Source organism: Bubalus bubalis, chromosome X (assembly GCF_019923935.1).
Source record: "Bubalus bubalis isolate 160015118507 breed Murrah chromosome X, NDDB_SH_1, whole genome shotgun sequence".
In the NCBI taxonomy this organism is placed as follows: Eukaryota; Metazoa; Chordata; class Mammalia; order Artiodactyla; family Bovidae; genus Bubalus; species Bubalus bubalis.
The window spans coordinates 5,881,850-5,893,303 of record NC_059181.1 but is presented as its reverse complement, the minus strand read 5'-3'; the positions used below and the strand labels follow the sequence as shown (position 1 = coordinate 5,893,303).

The following is an 11,454-nucleotide window of genomic DNA, read 5'->3' as shown; positions in this document are numbered from 1 at the left end:
TGATAAAGAATCTGCCTACCAATGCAGAAAACGCAAGAGACGAGAGTTCCATCCCTGGATCAGAAAGATCCCCTGGAGGAGGAAATGGCAACCCAGTCCAGTAGTCTTGCCTGGAGAAGCCCATGGACAGAGGAGCCTGGCGGGCTACAGTCCATGGGGTCACAAAGAGTTGGACACAATTAAGTGACATGCACACAAACACACACCATGTATCTGTATCAGACCACGAGATTGCTGTTTTGGATATAAAAATCCAGCAAGTCAATTGGAGGAAAAAAAAAAAAAAGACAGCCAAAGGAAAAATGATTAAAACCTCGCATAAGTGAAGTCAAAAGCTCAGTCGTGTCTGACTCCTAGTGACCCCATGGACTGCAGCCCACCAGGGCCCTCGGTCCATGGGATTTTCCAGGCAAGAGTACTGGAGTGGGGTGCCATTGCCTTCTCCGAAATTAGCAATAACTAGAGTCAAATGGAATAGTAGTAAAGCTTGAAGAGATGCTCACGCTCAAGCTCAATTGTGGAAAATGCAATTAAAAAGAAGAGAGAGAAACGTTTTTACTTCCATCAGAGTGGCAAAATCTCTGAACCTGGGAGCACTCTATGAGCAAGGCCAGTGTGTGTGGGCAGTTTGCAGGTAACCAGGGGCGTGGTATCAGTGCCTGCTGTGAGTGCCAGCTATTCCACTGCCAGGATGCACCTTAGAGAAGCTGCCAGATGCCCGAAGACACAGTCAGCGGAGGGGGTGTCTGGCAAAGTGACGGCATTTCCAAGCAGACCCAAGCCACCGTCTTTGCCCTCATGGCGGCTCGATTATGCAACCACCGCTGGATTTAACCATCTTCTGCAGTTATGGTGAAAGTCATACACATACTCATTGACACTTCCCTGATGGACAGGGAGGCCTGGTGTGCTGCAGTCCATGGGGTCGAAAGAGTTGGGCACGACTGAGCGACTGGACTGAACTGAACCGACAGCACAGGGAAATCTGCTCAGCGTAGCCTAGATGGGAGGGGAGTTTAGGAGAGAATGGATACGTGTATGTGTATGGCTGAGTCCTTTTGCGATCCACCTGAAGCTGATGCAACATTGTTAATCAACTATACTCCAGTGTAAAATAAAACGTTTTTAATAATAAAGGGGAACCTGAAAGGTAACAGGGTTTCCTCATTCACAGCATGATTTTTTCAATGCTACCAGTCTTTCTGTACTGCAGCCTTTCCCTTTCCACATCTAGCCTGTTGTGCAAGCTCCTGCCATAAAGATACATTTCAGTGGTTGGTGGTGGGCCAGATAATAACCTCGCGGTATTTGTCTACGTGGAAAGAAGGCATTTATGCAGAAAGGATAATGAGAATTTAACTGCCCGGCCTTCTCTTTTGCTCAACCACTGAACCTTCACTCAAGAACCCCATACTAGAATGGAGCTTTTGGGTACTTATGAAATGACGTTCTCAAGGGCCCTCTCTTCAGAGTTGTTGTCTAGCTTCAACCACACCCACACATGTTGTTGATTGCTGTTGTTGTTTAGTTGCTATGTTGTGTCCAAGTCTTTGTGACCTCGTGGACTGTAGCCCACCAGGCTCCTCTCTCCATGGGATTTCCCAGCCAAGAATACTGGAGTGGGTTGCCATTTCCTTCTCCAGGGAATCTTCTCGACCCAGGGATCGAACCCACATCTCCTGCAGTGGCAGGCAGATTCCTTACCACTCAACCATCATGGAAGTGTATACATGCCGTTGATATGAATGCAAGTGTGTCAATCAAGCATCAACCTTCTGACGATAAAGTGCGGCTGATTTTGGCTGAGATGATGGTGTGAACTCTGTACACCTACGTCATGTTGATTGTGCACGTGGATACGTGCCTCCTGCCTTTCCTGGAACAGGGCAGGTTCAACCCTGCAGTCCTGGCATAATTAATGGCGAGTTTCTCTTCTTTCTAGTATAAGGCTCCAGGTCTGGACAATAGAATTATACAGTCATCCTTTTGGTTCAGTTGTTCAGATCAGTTCAGTCGCTCAGTCGTGTCCGACTCTTTGCCACCCCATGAACCGCAGCACTCCAGGCCTCCCTGTCCATCACCAACTCCCAGAGTCCACCCAAACCCATGTCCATCGAGTCGGTGATGCCATCCAACCGTCTCATCCTCTGTCGTCCCTGTCTCCTCCGGCCTTCCATCTTTCCCAGCATCAGGGTGTTTTCAAATGAGTCAGCTCTTTGCATCAGGTGGCCAAAGGATTGGAGTTTCAGCTTTAGCATCAGTCCTTCCAAAGAACACCCAGGACTGACCTCGTTTAGGATGGACTGGTTGGATCTCCTTGCAGTCCAAGGGACTCTCAAGAGTCTTCTCCAGCACCACAGTTCCAAAGCATCAATTGTTTGGCCCTCAGCTTTCCTCATAATAACCCCATGATTAATGAAGTGCCATTCACTGGGGCAGGAAGCCATGTCATGTGTGTCTACTCTGGCCAACATAAAGCACTCCTTCGGCCTCATGTGTGTGTGTGAAGGGGCCCAGAGACCCTCCTTGACTCGCTTCCATCATCCACATCCAGACCCCTTGGCTCACCCTCACTCTGCACATGGGTTTGGAGGTCCTGAAGGACCTTTACCCATGCTGACTGTTCCGCTGGGCACTCTGGCTACACTGACCTCTCTGTTCTTCTAAAGACGTAACCCTGGCTTCCTGTAGTCACATATGTTTCCGCGAGGACTTTCCTTCAACTGAAGTCGTCTTTCGTCAGCACAGCGCTCGTGCTGTAAGATTACGCCCGGTACCGGATGCGTCGTGCATCCCCAGGACCTGAGCCATATCATTGTGTGGGAAACTTCCAGGACCTTAAAGGCTGACGTGCCTGTGTGTGCCATGGGCCTCAGAGCGCTGGGCAGCAACACTCCCTGGGAAGCGTCCTCCACAGATGACACATGCAAGTTTTAAAACTTTTTTTTTTAAGTTTTTTATTTTGCATTAAAGTATAACTGATTAGCAATCTTGTGATAGTTTCAGGCGGACAGCAGAGGCACTAAACCATACATGCACATATATCCATTCTCCCCCAAACCCCCCTCTCATCCAGGCTGCCACATGACATTGAGCAGAGTTCCCTGTGCTGTTTAGCAGGTCCTTGTTGGTTGTCCATGTTAAAGACAGCAGTGTGTCCATGTCCATCCCAAACTCTCTAACTGTCCCTTCCCCCATCCTTCCCCCTGGTGACCATAAGGTTATTACAGAGTATTGAGCAGAGTTCCCTGAGCTGTCCAGCAGGTCCTTCTTGGTTCTCCATGTTAAATACAGCAGGGTATACGTGTCCACCCCCAACTCCCTAAGTGTCCCTTCTCCCCAGACAGATGCAGGTTGTTCTGTAATATCCCAGCTTCCTCACCCCTTGGGTGAGATAATTCCAGCACTGGCGTTTCACCCCAGCCTCCACAGTTGGCTCGTGGGATGAAGTCCCAGTTGCAATTCACGATAGCTCGCTTACTAGCATCCGTTCCATGGGCTGCCTTCCCTTCCATAGCTTCCCTCTCCTCTCCCCAGTGAGTCCCTCCAAACAGACCACTCGTGGTCCAACCTCAGCCTCAGGGTCTGTTTCTTTGAGAACCCCATTTAAAGAAGTCTAGCTCTGCACTCTCTCCAGAAGCTCTGTTCCTTCATTAGCCCTTATCTAGATTGTGACTATGTGGCTAGCTCTGTATTCCATGCCTGTCTCCCTGCCTGCGTGGTAGGCGTCTGTGTGTGCATCTTTCGTTATCATGATGCTTCACAGAAGCAGGTGCACAGATGAATGAATTTAGTGAGATCTGAGTCTGTGACTCCCAGCAGGCTGTAACTTAAAGACAAACAGGTCTTGAGAAAGCTAGTGGGAAAAGAGATGATAAACCAACGTTGGTCACATTCTTGGCAGTGGCTGAGAACAGGATGAAATAAAGTCTTTATAGTGGGGGCTTGAGGATGAAAGAACAGATAAAAACCGTTTCCAGATCCCTGCTTCAGAGTAGCATCATTCCACCCTCTTTTTGCTTGTTTTTCATCTGAAGATGTGCTGTTGAATCTAAGGATTATGTGTTGAAACTCAAAGTAAGCTCACAGTTAGAAATAGTACTACAGGGCTCACTCCTGTGGCCAGGTGAAAAATCGTGGTGTCAGTGATTGTAAGAGTGTTAGAGATCTTCTGGAAAGTTTTAGGAAAAAGCCAGACGCCTGTGCTGCTATCCTTTCTTATTAAAGATACTTGGACTCTGCAAACAAGAGGATGGACCCAGGTCTGAAAAATTACCATAATAGACCTTTCATTTAGTTTGAGATATTTTAGCCAGCTTCCCTGAACCATGACTGTTTTCTTAGCTTTTATTTTTGTCATTATTATTATTAAAAGTCCAATTTTCTATATGCTTTCCTGTCAAATGGAGGAACCATAATTTACTTAGCAATAACCTTAACTTTCTGTGTTTCCACTGATTCTTATCTTTCCTATTATAAATCATATTCTTAGAAGAATCTCTGTGTACAAGATTTTTCTGTATTTTTGTCTTATTTCCTTAAAGAAAAATCCTCAAAAAATTTTTTCTCGCCCTTAGCATTTCTTTAACTCCAGTTCTGATCTTGCAAAGCTTTGATCTTCTAGAGAAGTCCCATGACACTTGGGTAATACTTAAAGTGAGTTTTTCTTCACCAAGCGTCTGTTCTATTGGTCCAGCTTTGTGGGCAGGTTAAACCCTTGGTCATCTTTCCTCTGGAGTTTATCCACAGTTCTAAATCCAAGGCCTTGTTTCATCTTGCATTTGATAAATCGACCCAGCTTCCAGCTCTTGCCTGCCTTTGGCATTGATTTCACCTCATGTACAAGATTTCAGTTTTACATGGAGCCTTCAGCGTTACCTGCTCCGGTTTTCTGCATCATTTCTGCTGTTTCGTTTCCATAATCGACAGCTCTCAGCTCTACACATTGACCTGGGCTCAGATCCAGCGGTTGTACCACTTTCTTCCCCGGAGGACCCAAATCTCAGGCTGTACACGGGCCTTCAGATGAAGGAAGGTTTTTTTGCAAATTTCAATTTCTAAACAGAATACCTACTTTTTAAAACACAAATTGTGTCCCATTTAATTTTGTTGGAATGAATTGGGGAATAGGGCGATAAAGTACGATATATGATACTTAAGCGTCCAATTTTTAAGCATATAATCATTGAAAAGGAATTTTATATACTAGAAATTTAAGTTATTTATATCATCTAAGAGGGCTTCCAGAGAAGGCAATGGCACCCCATTCCAGTACTCTTGCCTGGGAAATCCCATGGATGGAGGAGCCTGGTTGGCTGCAGTCCATGGGGTCTCTAAGAGTCGGACACGACTGAGTGACTTCACTTTCACTTTTCACTTTTATGCATTGGAGAAGGAAATGGCAACCCACTCCAGTGTTCTTGCCTGGAGAATCCCAGGGACGGGGGAGCCTGGTGGGCTTCGGTCTATGGGGTCGCACAGAGTCGGACACGACTCACGTGACTTAGCAGCAGCAGCAGCAACAGGAGGGCTTCACAGATGGCGCTAGTGGTAAAGAATCTGCCTGCCAGTGCAGGAGAAGAATGGACAGGGTTTCGATCCCTTGATCGGAAAGATCCCCTGGAGGAGGGCATGGCAACCCACTCCAGTATTCTTGCCTGGAGAATCCCGTAGACAGAGGAGCCTGGCTGGCTACAGTCCATAGATAGGGTTGTAAAGAGGTGGACACATCTTACCTGACTTAGTATACACACAGGACATATTTTTTATTTATTTTTTTTTTTGCAAAACATTACACAATTTTTTTATTATTAAATGAGAAACTCTCATTTGTTACATCGTCACATTGCTAGTCAGAGAAGTGCCGCAGTGATGAAGAAAGTCAATGTTGGATCAACCAAAGTCCTCATTTCTACAACATTCATTTACAAAGAAATAATGTTCCACACAGCCCAACACAACATTCTTGGTTTTCTTCATATTGAAGTCCCCCCAAAAATCATCTTCTAATGGGGTATTTGACTACATAAATTATAGTTCTTCATTTTTACAATTCACCCCAAACTGTATGAGAGATGTATTGCACTAAAATTTCTAAAGCTGTTAGGAAATCCTTCACACATCGTTGTCATCTGATGTGTCACTGCCGCTTGTCTCTGTGTGGTCATTCTCAATAGTGGGTTTGAAAGTGCTGTGTTTCCAGGGTCCAAACTTGAAGTCACAGATCAGGCCATTTTTCAAAATGCCATTTTTCCTCAGACCATTCTTCTGTAACTGTTCACTAATAACTTGGAATTCTCTCATTTCATCCTCTGTTAAGGGTGCACATGTTTCATCATTTTCACTGTCTTCTTGCCAACCCATCTCCTTTAACAATCTGTGTCCTGCTTCAAGTGAACTAGAAAGAACATCAGTCTGTGAGAAGGTTGAAGACCGAATGATCTGTTGGGAAATTACTGAGGCATTGCCATTCTCTTGTGGAATTTCATTTTCATCAAAGTTTCGGTTTATATCCCTTTCTTGGTGAGTACTATTGCTGTTATGCAAATTAAATGAGTCGTCATCCTTTTCTGAGCCCACATGGCTTTCATCTTCATGTTCCTCTTCCACTCTGTCCCTTTTCAATGCTTTCAAAAACTCACTCTTTTTATCTGTGCGCATTCGTGTCAGTTTGGTTAGACGAGGCTGCTGATTAAGTTTGTCAACAGGTGAAGAAGAATTTGAGCAATCACACTCTTTCACTGAAGTTGTTGATGGACTAAAATTCTTGGCAGTTGATTTAAAACCATTAAGTTGCCAACACCGTATGTAGACTCATGAGGGAAAGAAGTCCCAACTTTATTTTCTTTAGTTTGGCTTTTCCATTGTGTAGGTTTTGTAGGTGGAGCAGCAGGTTTAGGAACTAAGCCTTTATAAACACTTGGACCAGTCCCATTCTTAACTGGCTGTGACTGAAGATGTCCTACTACTGGGAATCCGGATAGTTGTAAGTCTTTTGTATTACCTTTCTTAATGACCAGCATCCTTTGAGTTCTAGATTTAGGATTCGGGGGATATTCTAAGAGAGGAGCTTGGGAGATTTTTTTGGTTGAGTATGTGTGTGTCTGGGCGTGTAGGCCCCATACACCCGCAGCTAAAGATTTATTCTGATTTGGTTCTCTCTCCTATTCAGGATTTAGAGATGGAAAATCCTCAGCCTCAAACTGCTTGCGTTCTCTCTTGTCATCTGTCCTCCCTGTCTCACTGTCAGGTATGTTGTTTTCATGAAGTCCTTGGCTTTTTCCAGAATGGAAAATACTGCTACGAGAACGGGAACTTCCACCATGGTATCCCCCTCGATGATTTATGTTTTCAGTACCATTTCTTCCATGTGTACGCCATCCATTTTTTTCTTTCCTTCCAAAGTTACCTCCATTAGGACATCCAATACCAGAATCAAAGCCATCTGAAGACTTGTGTCGCCGGCGGTTCACATCATAACGATTTTATGTCCATGAAAAGTTTTCAGAATGCTTTTCAAAATTCAGTGACGACTTTGTTGATGACGGTAGAGTAGGAAAATTAAGCCAGGCTGGAGCAAAGTCATGCTGCACCATTTAGGTCCAGTCTCTCCAACTCAGCGAAACAAGGTTTCAACACCTCATGGCAAGTGCAAATTCCAACAAGACTGCACGGGAAGGTGTTGGATTTGTCTCTGTAATCTTTATGTTTTCCAGTTTGTTTTTTTATTTTGTATCCTCTGAAATAATATCCAAGTTCTTTGAAGACACTTAACCTATGGCTATTTGACATAGAGTTACTTCAGTCAGCTACCCATACTTCTGTTTTAAAGTTTTCATATGGCTATCGCCAGAATTAGCCAAGTTCCTTGGATTTTAAGATTTTAAAGTCTTCTTTATTATTCCATGTACTTGTCACTGTTGTACTTATCCACTCCAGATGAAATAATCCAATCTATGAGTCAAAAAGAAAAAACAAAAAGAAAATTTCACATCTGAAGAGCATTCCTAAACATCAGCATAAACAAGAGACACACAGCTATCTCAATACTACCATGCTTCTGGGAAACTGCCACATCTTAAATTTCCACACAAATAAAAGATAAAAGCAAAAACACTCTGTACTCATTCAATGTCTTCATTTAGAAAAGCAGTCCCATTGTGACATGAAAAGGGCTGAGGTCAAAAATTCCTAAAGCTTTTAATAAAGGTAAAAATAAACTGCCAGGAAACTTCAGCAATATTTAAACAGTAATTTGAAACTGCCGAAACTACTCAGTACACAAATCGAACGTATCTTACAGTTTTGGCTGAAGAACACCAACAACAGGGGAGGGGTTGGGGGGAAGGCAAAAATACCACCAGCTGAAACACTTTAAACCAGTTATATCATCTGTTTGAACCAAAATGCTGAAGAAATGCCTGGATCTCTTTTTAAGTAGCTTGCAGAACTGTTCACTACTATCAATTCACTTCAGAGATGATTCTTGCCAATTTTAATAAACTTCTGGGGTAAAATTATCCAAAAACATTGTAATTCCAAAATGGCCACTTGAAATATCCGGGGCCTTTTACACAAAACCTACAAGATGATCTTCATATCTGAGGAATTCAATCACCCGGCAGCCACGAGATGTGAGGGCTCCCATTTCCTTCTGCCACACCAGAGGTGCCCCTGACCTAGGGGTGCCGCTGCGCTCGATCCCAGGAAGAGCTTTTCGGTACTTTGAATAATCCCCTTTTGCCGCTTTTCCCTCCCCCACAACCAGTGTCAGTCCCCAGGACATATTTTCTAGAATTTAAAGTTCACACTAGTTCCACTATATTTTTTAAAACTCTATTTCCTCTCCCAGTAGAAGGTGTAAAATAAACATGTAGCCATGGACTTTATTTTACAAAGTAATGTTCACCTTCATTGTTTAAAATATAAATACTCCGAAAATGAATTATTTGCTTTTGAAGTGAATGCAGAGCGAGTGTGGCAGGGCATTATGGAGTCATCTAATAAGCCAAGATAATTGTAAATCTCTTTCCCCAGGTACGATATAAACAAGGGCCTTGTATTACAGTAGCTGGTTGTCATGGCTACCAGATTTTTAGCATGCTCTTAAATGACTTAGTGTGAGTTACCCTCGGAAAATTTATCCAAGAGACCCTTTTCACACCTAATGAAGATCGTGACTCATTAGATCTGGTAGAACCGAGACTCTAAATTTGAGGCATGCCCCGCGCTTTGAAGTAAATATTTATTTCATAGCTGTGAAGACAAGACCGTGTTCGCCTGTGAAGCACAGAGGTGCTCGGCAAACCACAGTGCTGATCTTGTCCTTCCTTACCGCCGACTCTGTGTGAGTCAGGGGGCACGCACGATGTAACCTGAAAAGTCCCGAGAGCTGGTGTTCTGTGACAGCCCTGAATTCGTGCAAACGTCTGAAGGTTTGACCTTAGTGGTGCTTGTCACCGGGAGCGGGAAGAACGCGGCAGTCCCAGCCCACGTGCGGGAGTGTCCTTGTTCAGTCGCTCAATCTCGTCCAATTCTCTGTGACCCCATGGACTGCTGCACGCCAGGCTTCCCTGTCCATCAGCAATTCCCGGAGTCCACCCAAACCCATGTCCATTGAGTCGGTGATGCCATCCAACCACGTCACCCTCGGGATAGTGTTCAATCAATTACCTGAGCTGGTCCAAGCTTTTATTATAATGTAGACTCTGTGTTAGATGGCTCTGCCCAGCTGTGGGCTGACGTCGGGATTCTGAGCACACGTCAGGTAGACTGGGCTAAGTTCGGGTCGGGGTGTGTGTGTGGATATACCCCATTGTAAGTAGAAGAAGATGTGTAGTCTTTCTGGGATCTTATCTCTGCCCACAGTGGCAGAAGCAGCCCATGTTAACATGCAAAGTCACTTAACTCCTCCTGACTCTCAACTTTGTCTTTTGAGACTAGAATGAGGCTTCGTCTTTATATATCCAAACAACCTGTTGTGATGCTTCTATTCCCAAATGAGAGCTCAGTCTTCCTCCAGAAATGAGCTCTGACTCTCCTGCTAGATTAACCACAGACTGCCTAGAGCTATTTATACATGTCTATATACGTACAATAGCTCTATAGTAGCTACGTATGTATAATAATTCTAATATGTAAACAGATATATGTATATAGCTATATATGTTTATAGCTATATGTATATGCTATGATATGTATATAGCTCTCTCTATATATACATATCGGAGAAGGTGACGGCACCCCACTCCAGTACTCTTGCCTGGAAAATCCCATGGACGGAGGAGCCTGGTAGGCTGCAGTCCATGGGGTCGCGAAGAGTCGGACACGACTGAGCGACTTCACTTTCACTTTTCACTTTCATGCATTGGAGAAGGAAATGGGAACCCACTCCAGTGTTCTTGCCTGGAGAATCCCAGGGACAGCAGGGCCTGGTGGGCTGTCGTCTGTGGGGTTGCACAGAGTCGGACATGACTGAAGCAACATCTCCATCTTGTCTCTTCCCTTCATGAATTTCTCCAAAGAGTCCTGTCTTCCAAAACTAGCCTCAAACTCCCAACAGGACCAGCCCTTAGGCAGTGTCCTCTTAACACCTGGCACATCATCTGTTAGGAGGAAAAATTACAAGAGACCTCACCTGGTGCTCAAGTCGGCTAGCCTAGACCCATCTCACTCCTAGTTTCCCGGCCAGGTATTGTCCACAATCTCAGTCTCTCCGTGTCCTTCCTTGGGCCTTAAACAGTGTCTTTCCTCAGCATCTGATGAGGTCCAGCCCCAATGCCACAGATACCATGATGCTGTGTCTACCGCATCTTCAGATACCCCACCATCTGCACTGGTTTTCACTCTTCTCATGGACTCACTTTTTTTTTTTTTTTTTTTTTGGTTCTTTGTTGTTAATTGGAAGATAATTGCTTTTCAGTGTTTTAGTTTCTGCTGTGCAACAGTGTGAATCAGCTATATGTATACATGTATCCCCTCCCTCTTGATATATATACATATATATCCCTACCTCCCCTGCCCCATCCCACCCCTCTAGGTCATCACAGAGCACTGAGCTGAGCTCCGTGGGGCATGCAGCAGCTTCCCACTAGCTCTCTCTCTCACACATGGCGCTGTGTATGGTCTTCCCTGGTGGCTCAGTGGTAAAGAATCCACCTGCCATGTGGGAGACCTGGGTTCCATCCTGGGGTGAGAAGATCCCCTGGAGGAGGGCATGGCAACCCACTCCAGTATTCTTGCCTGGAGAATCCCCATGGACAGAGAAGCCCGGCGGGCCACAGTCCACGGGGTCACAAAGGGTCGGACACAACTGAGCGACTAAGCACACAACGTGTATATGTCTCTGCTACACTCAGTTTATCCCACCTTCCCCTTTCCCTGCCGTGTCTGCAAGTCCATTCTCTGGTCTACATATTTCTAATGCCGTCTCCTCAAGAGGTTGCTTTTTAGTTT

General features: G+C 44.8%; 1 pseudogene; it reads right to left on the bottom strand.

The window, feature by feature from the left end:
• Positions 1-5,796: 5,796 nt before the first annotated feature.
• Positions 5,797-8,067, bottom strand: LOC102404490 (annotated as a pseudogene).
• Between the last annotated feature and the right edge of the window lie 3,387 nt (positions 8,068-11,454).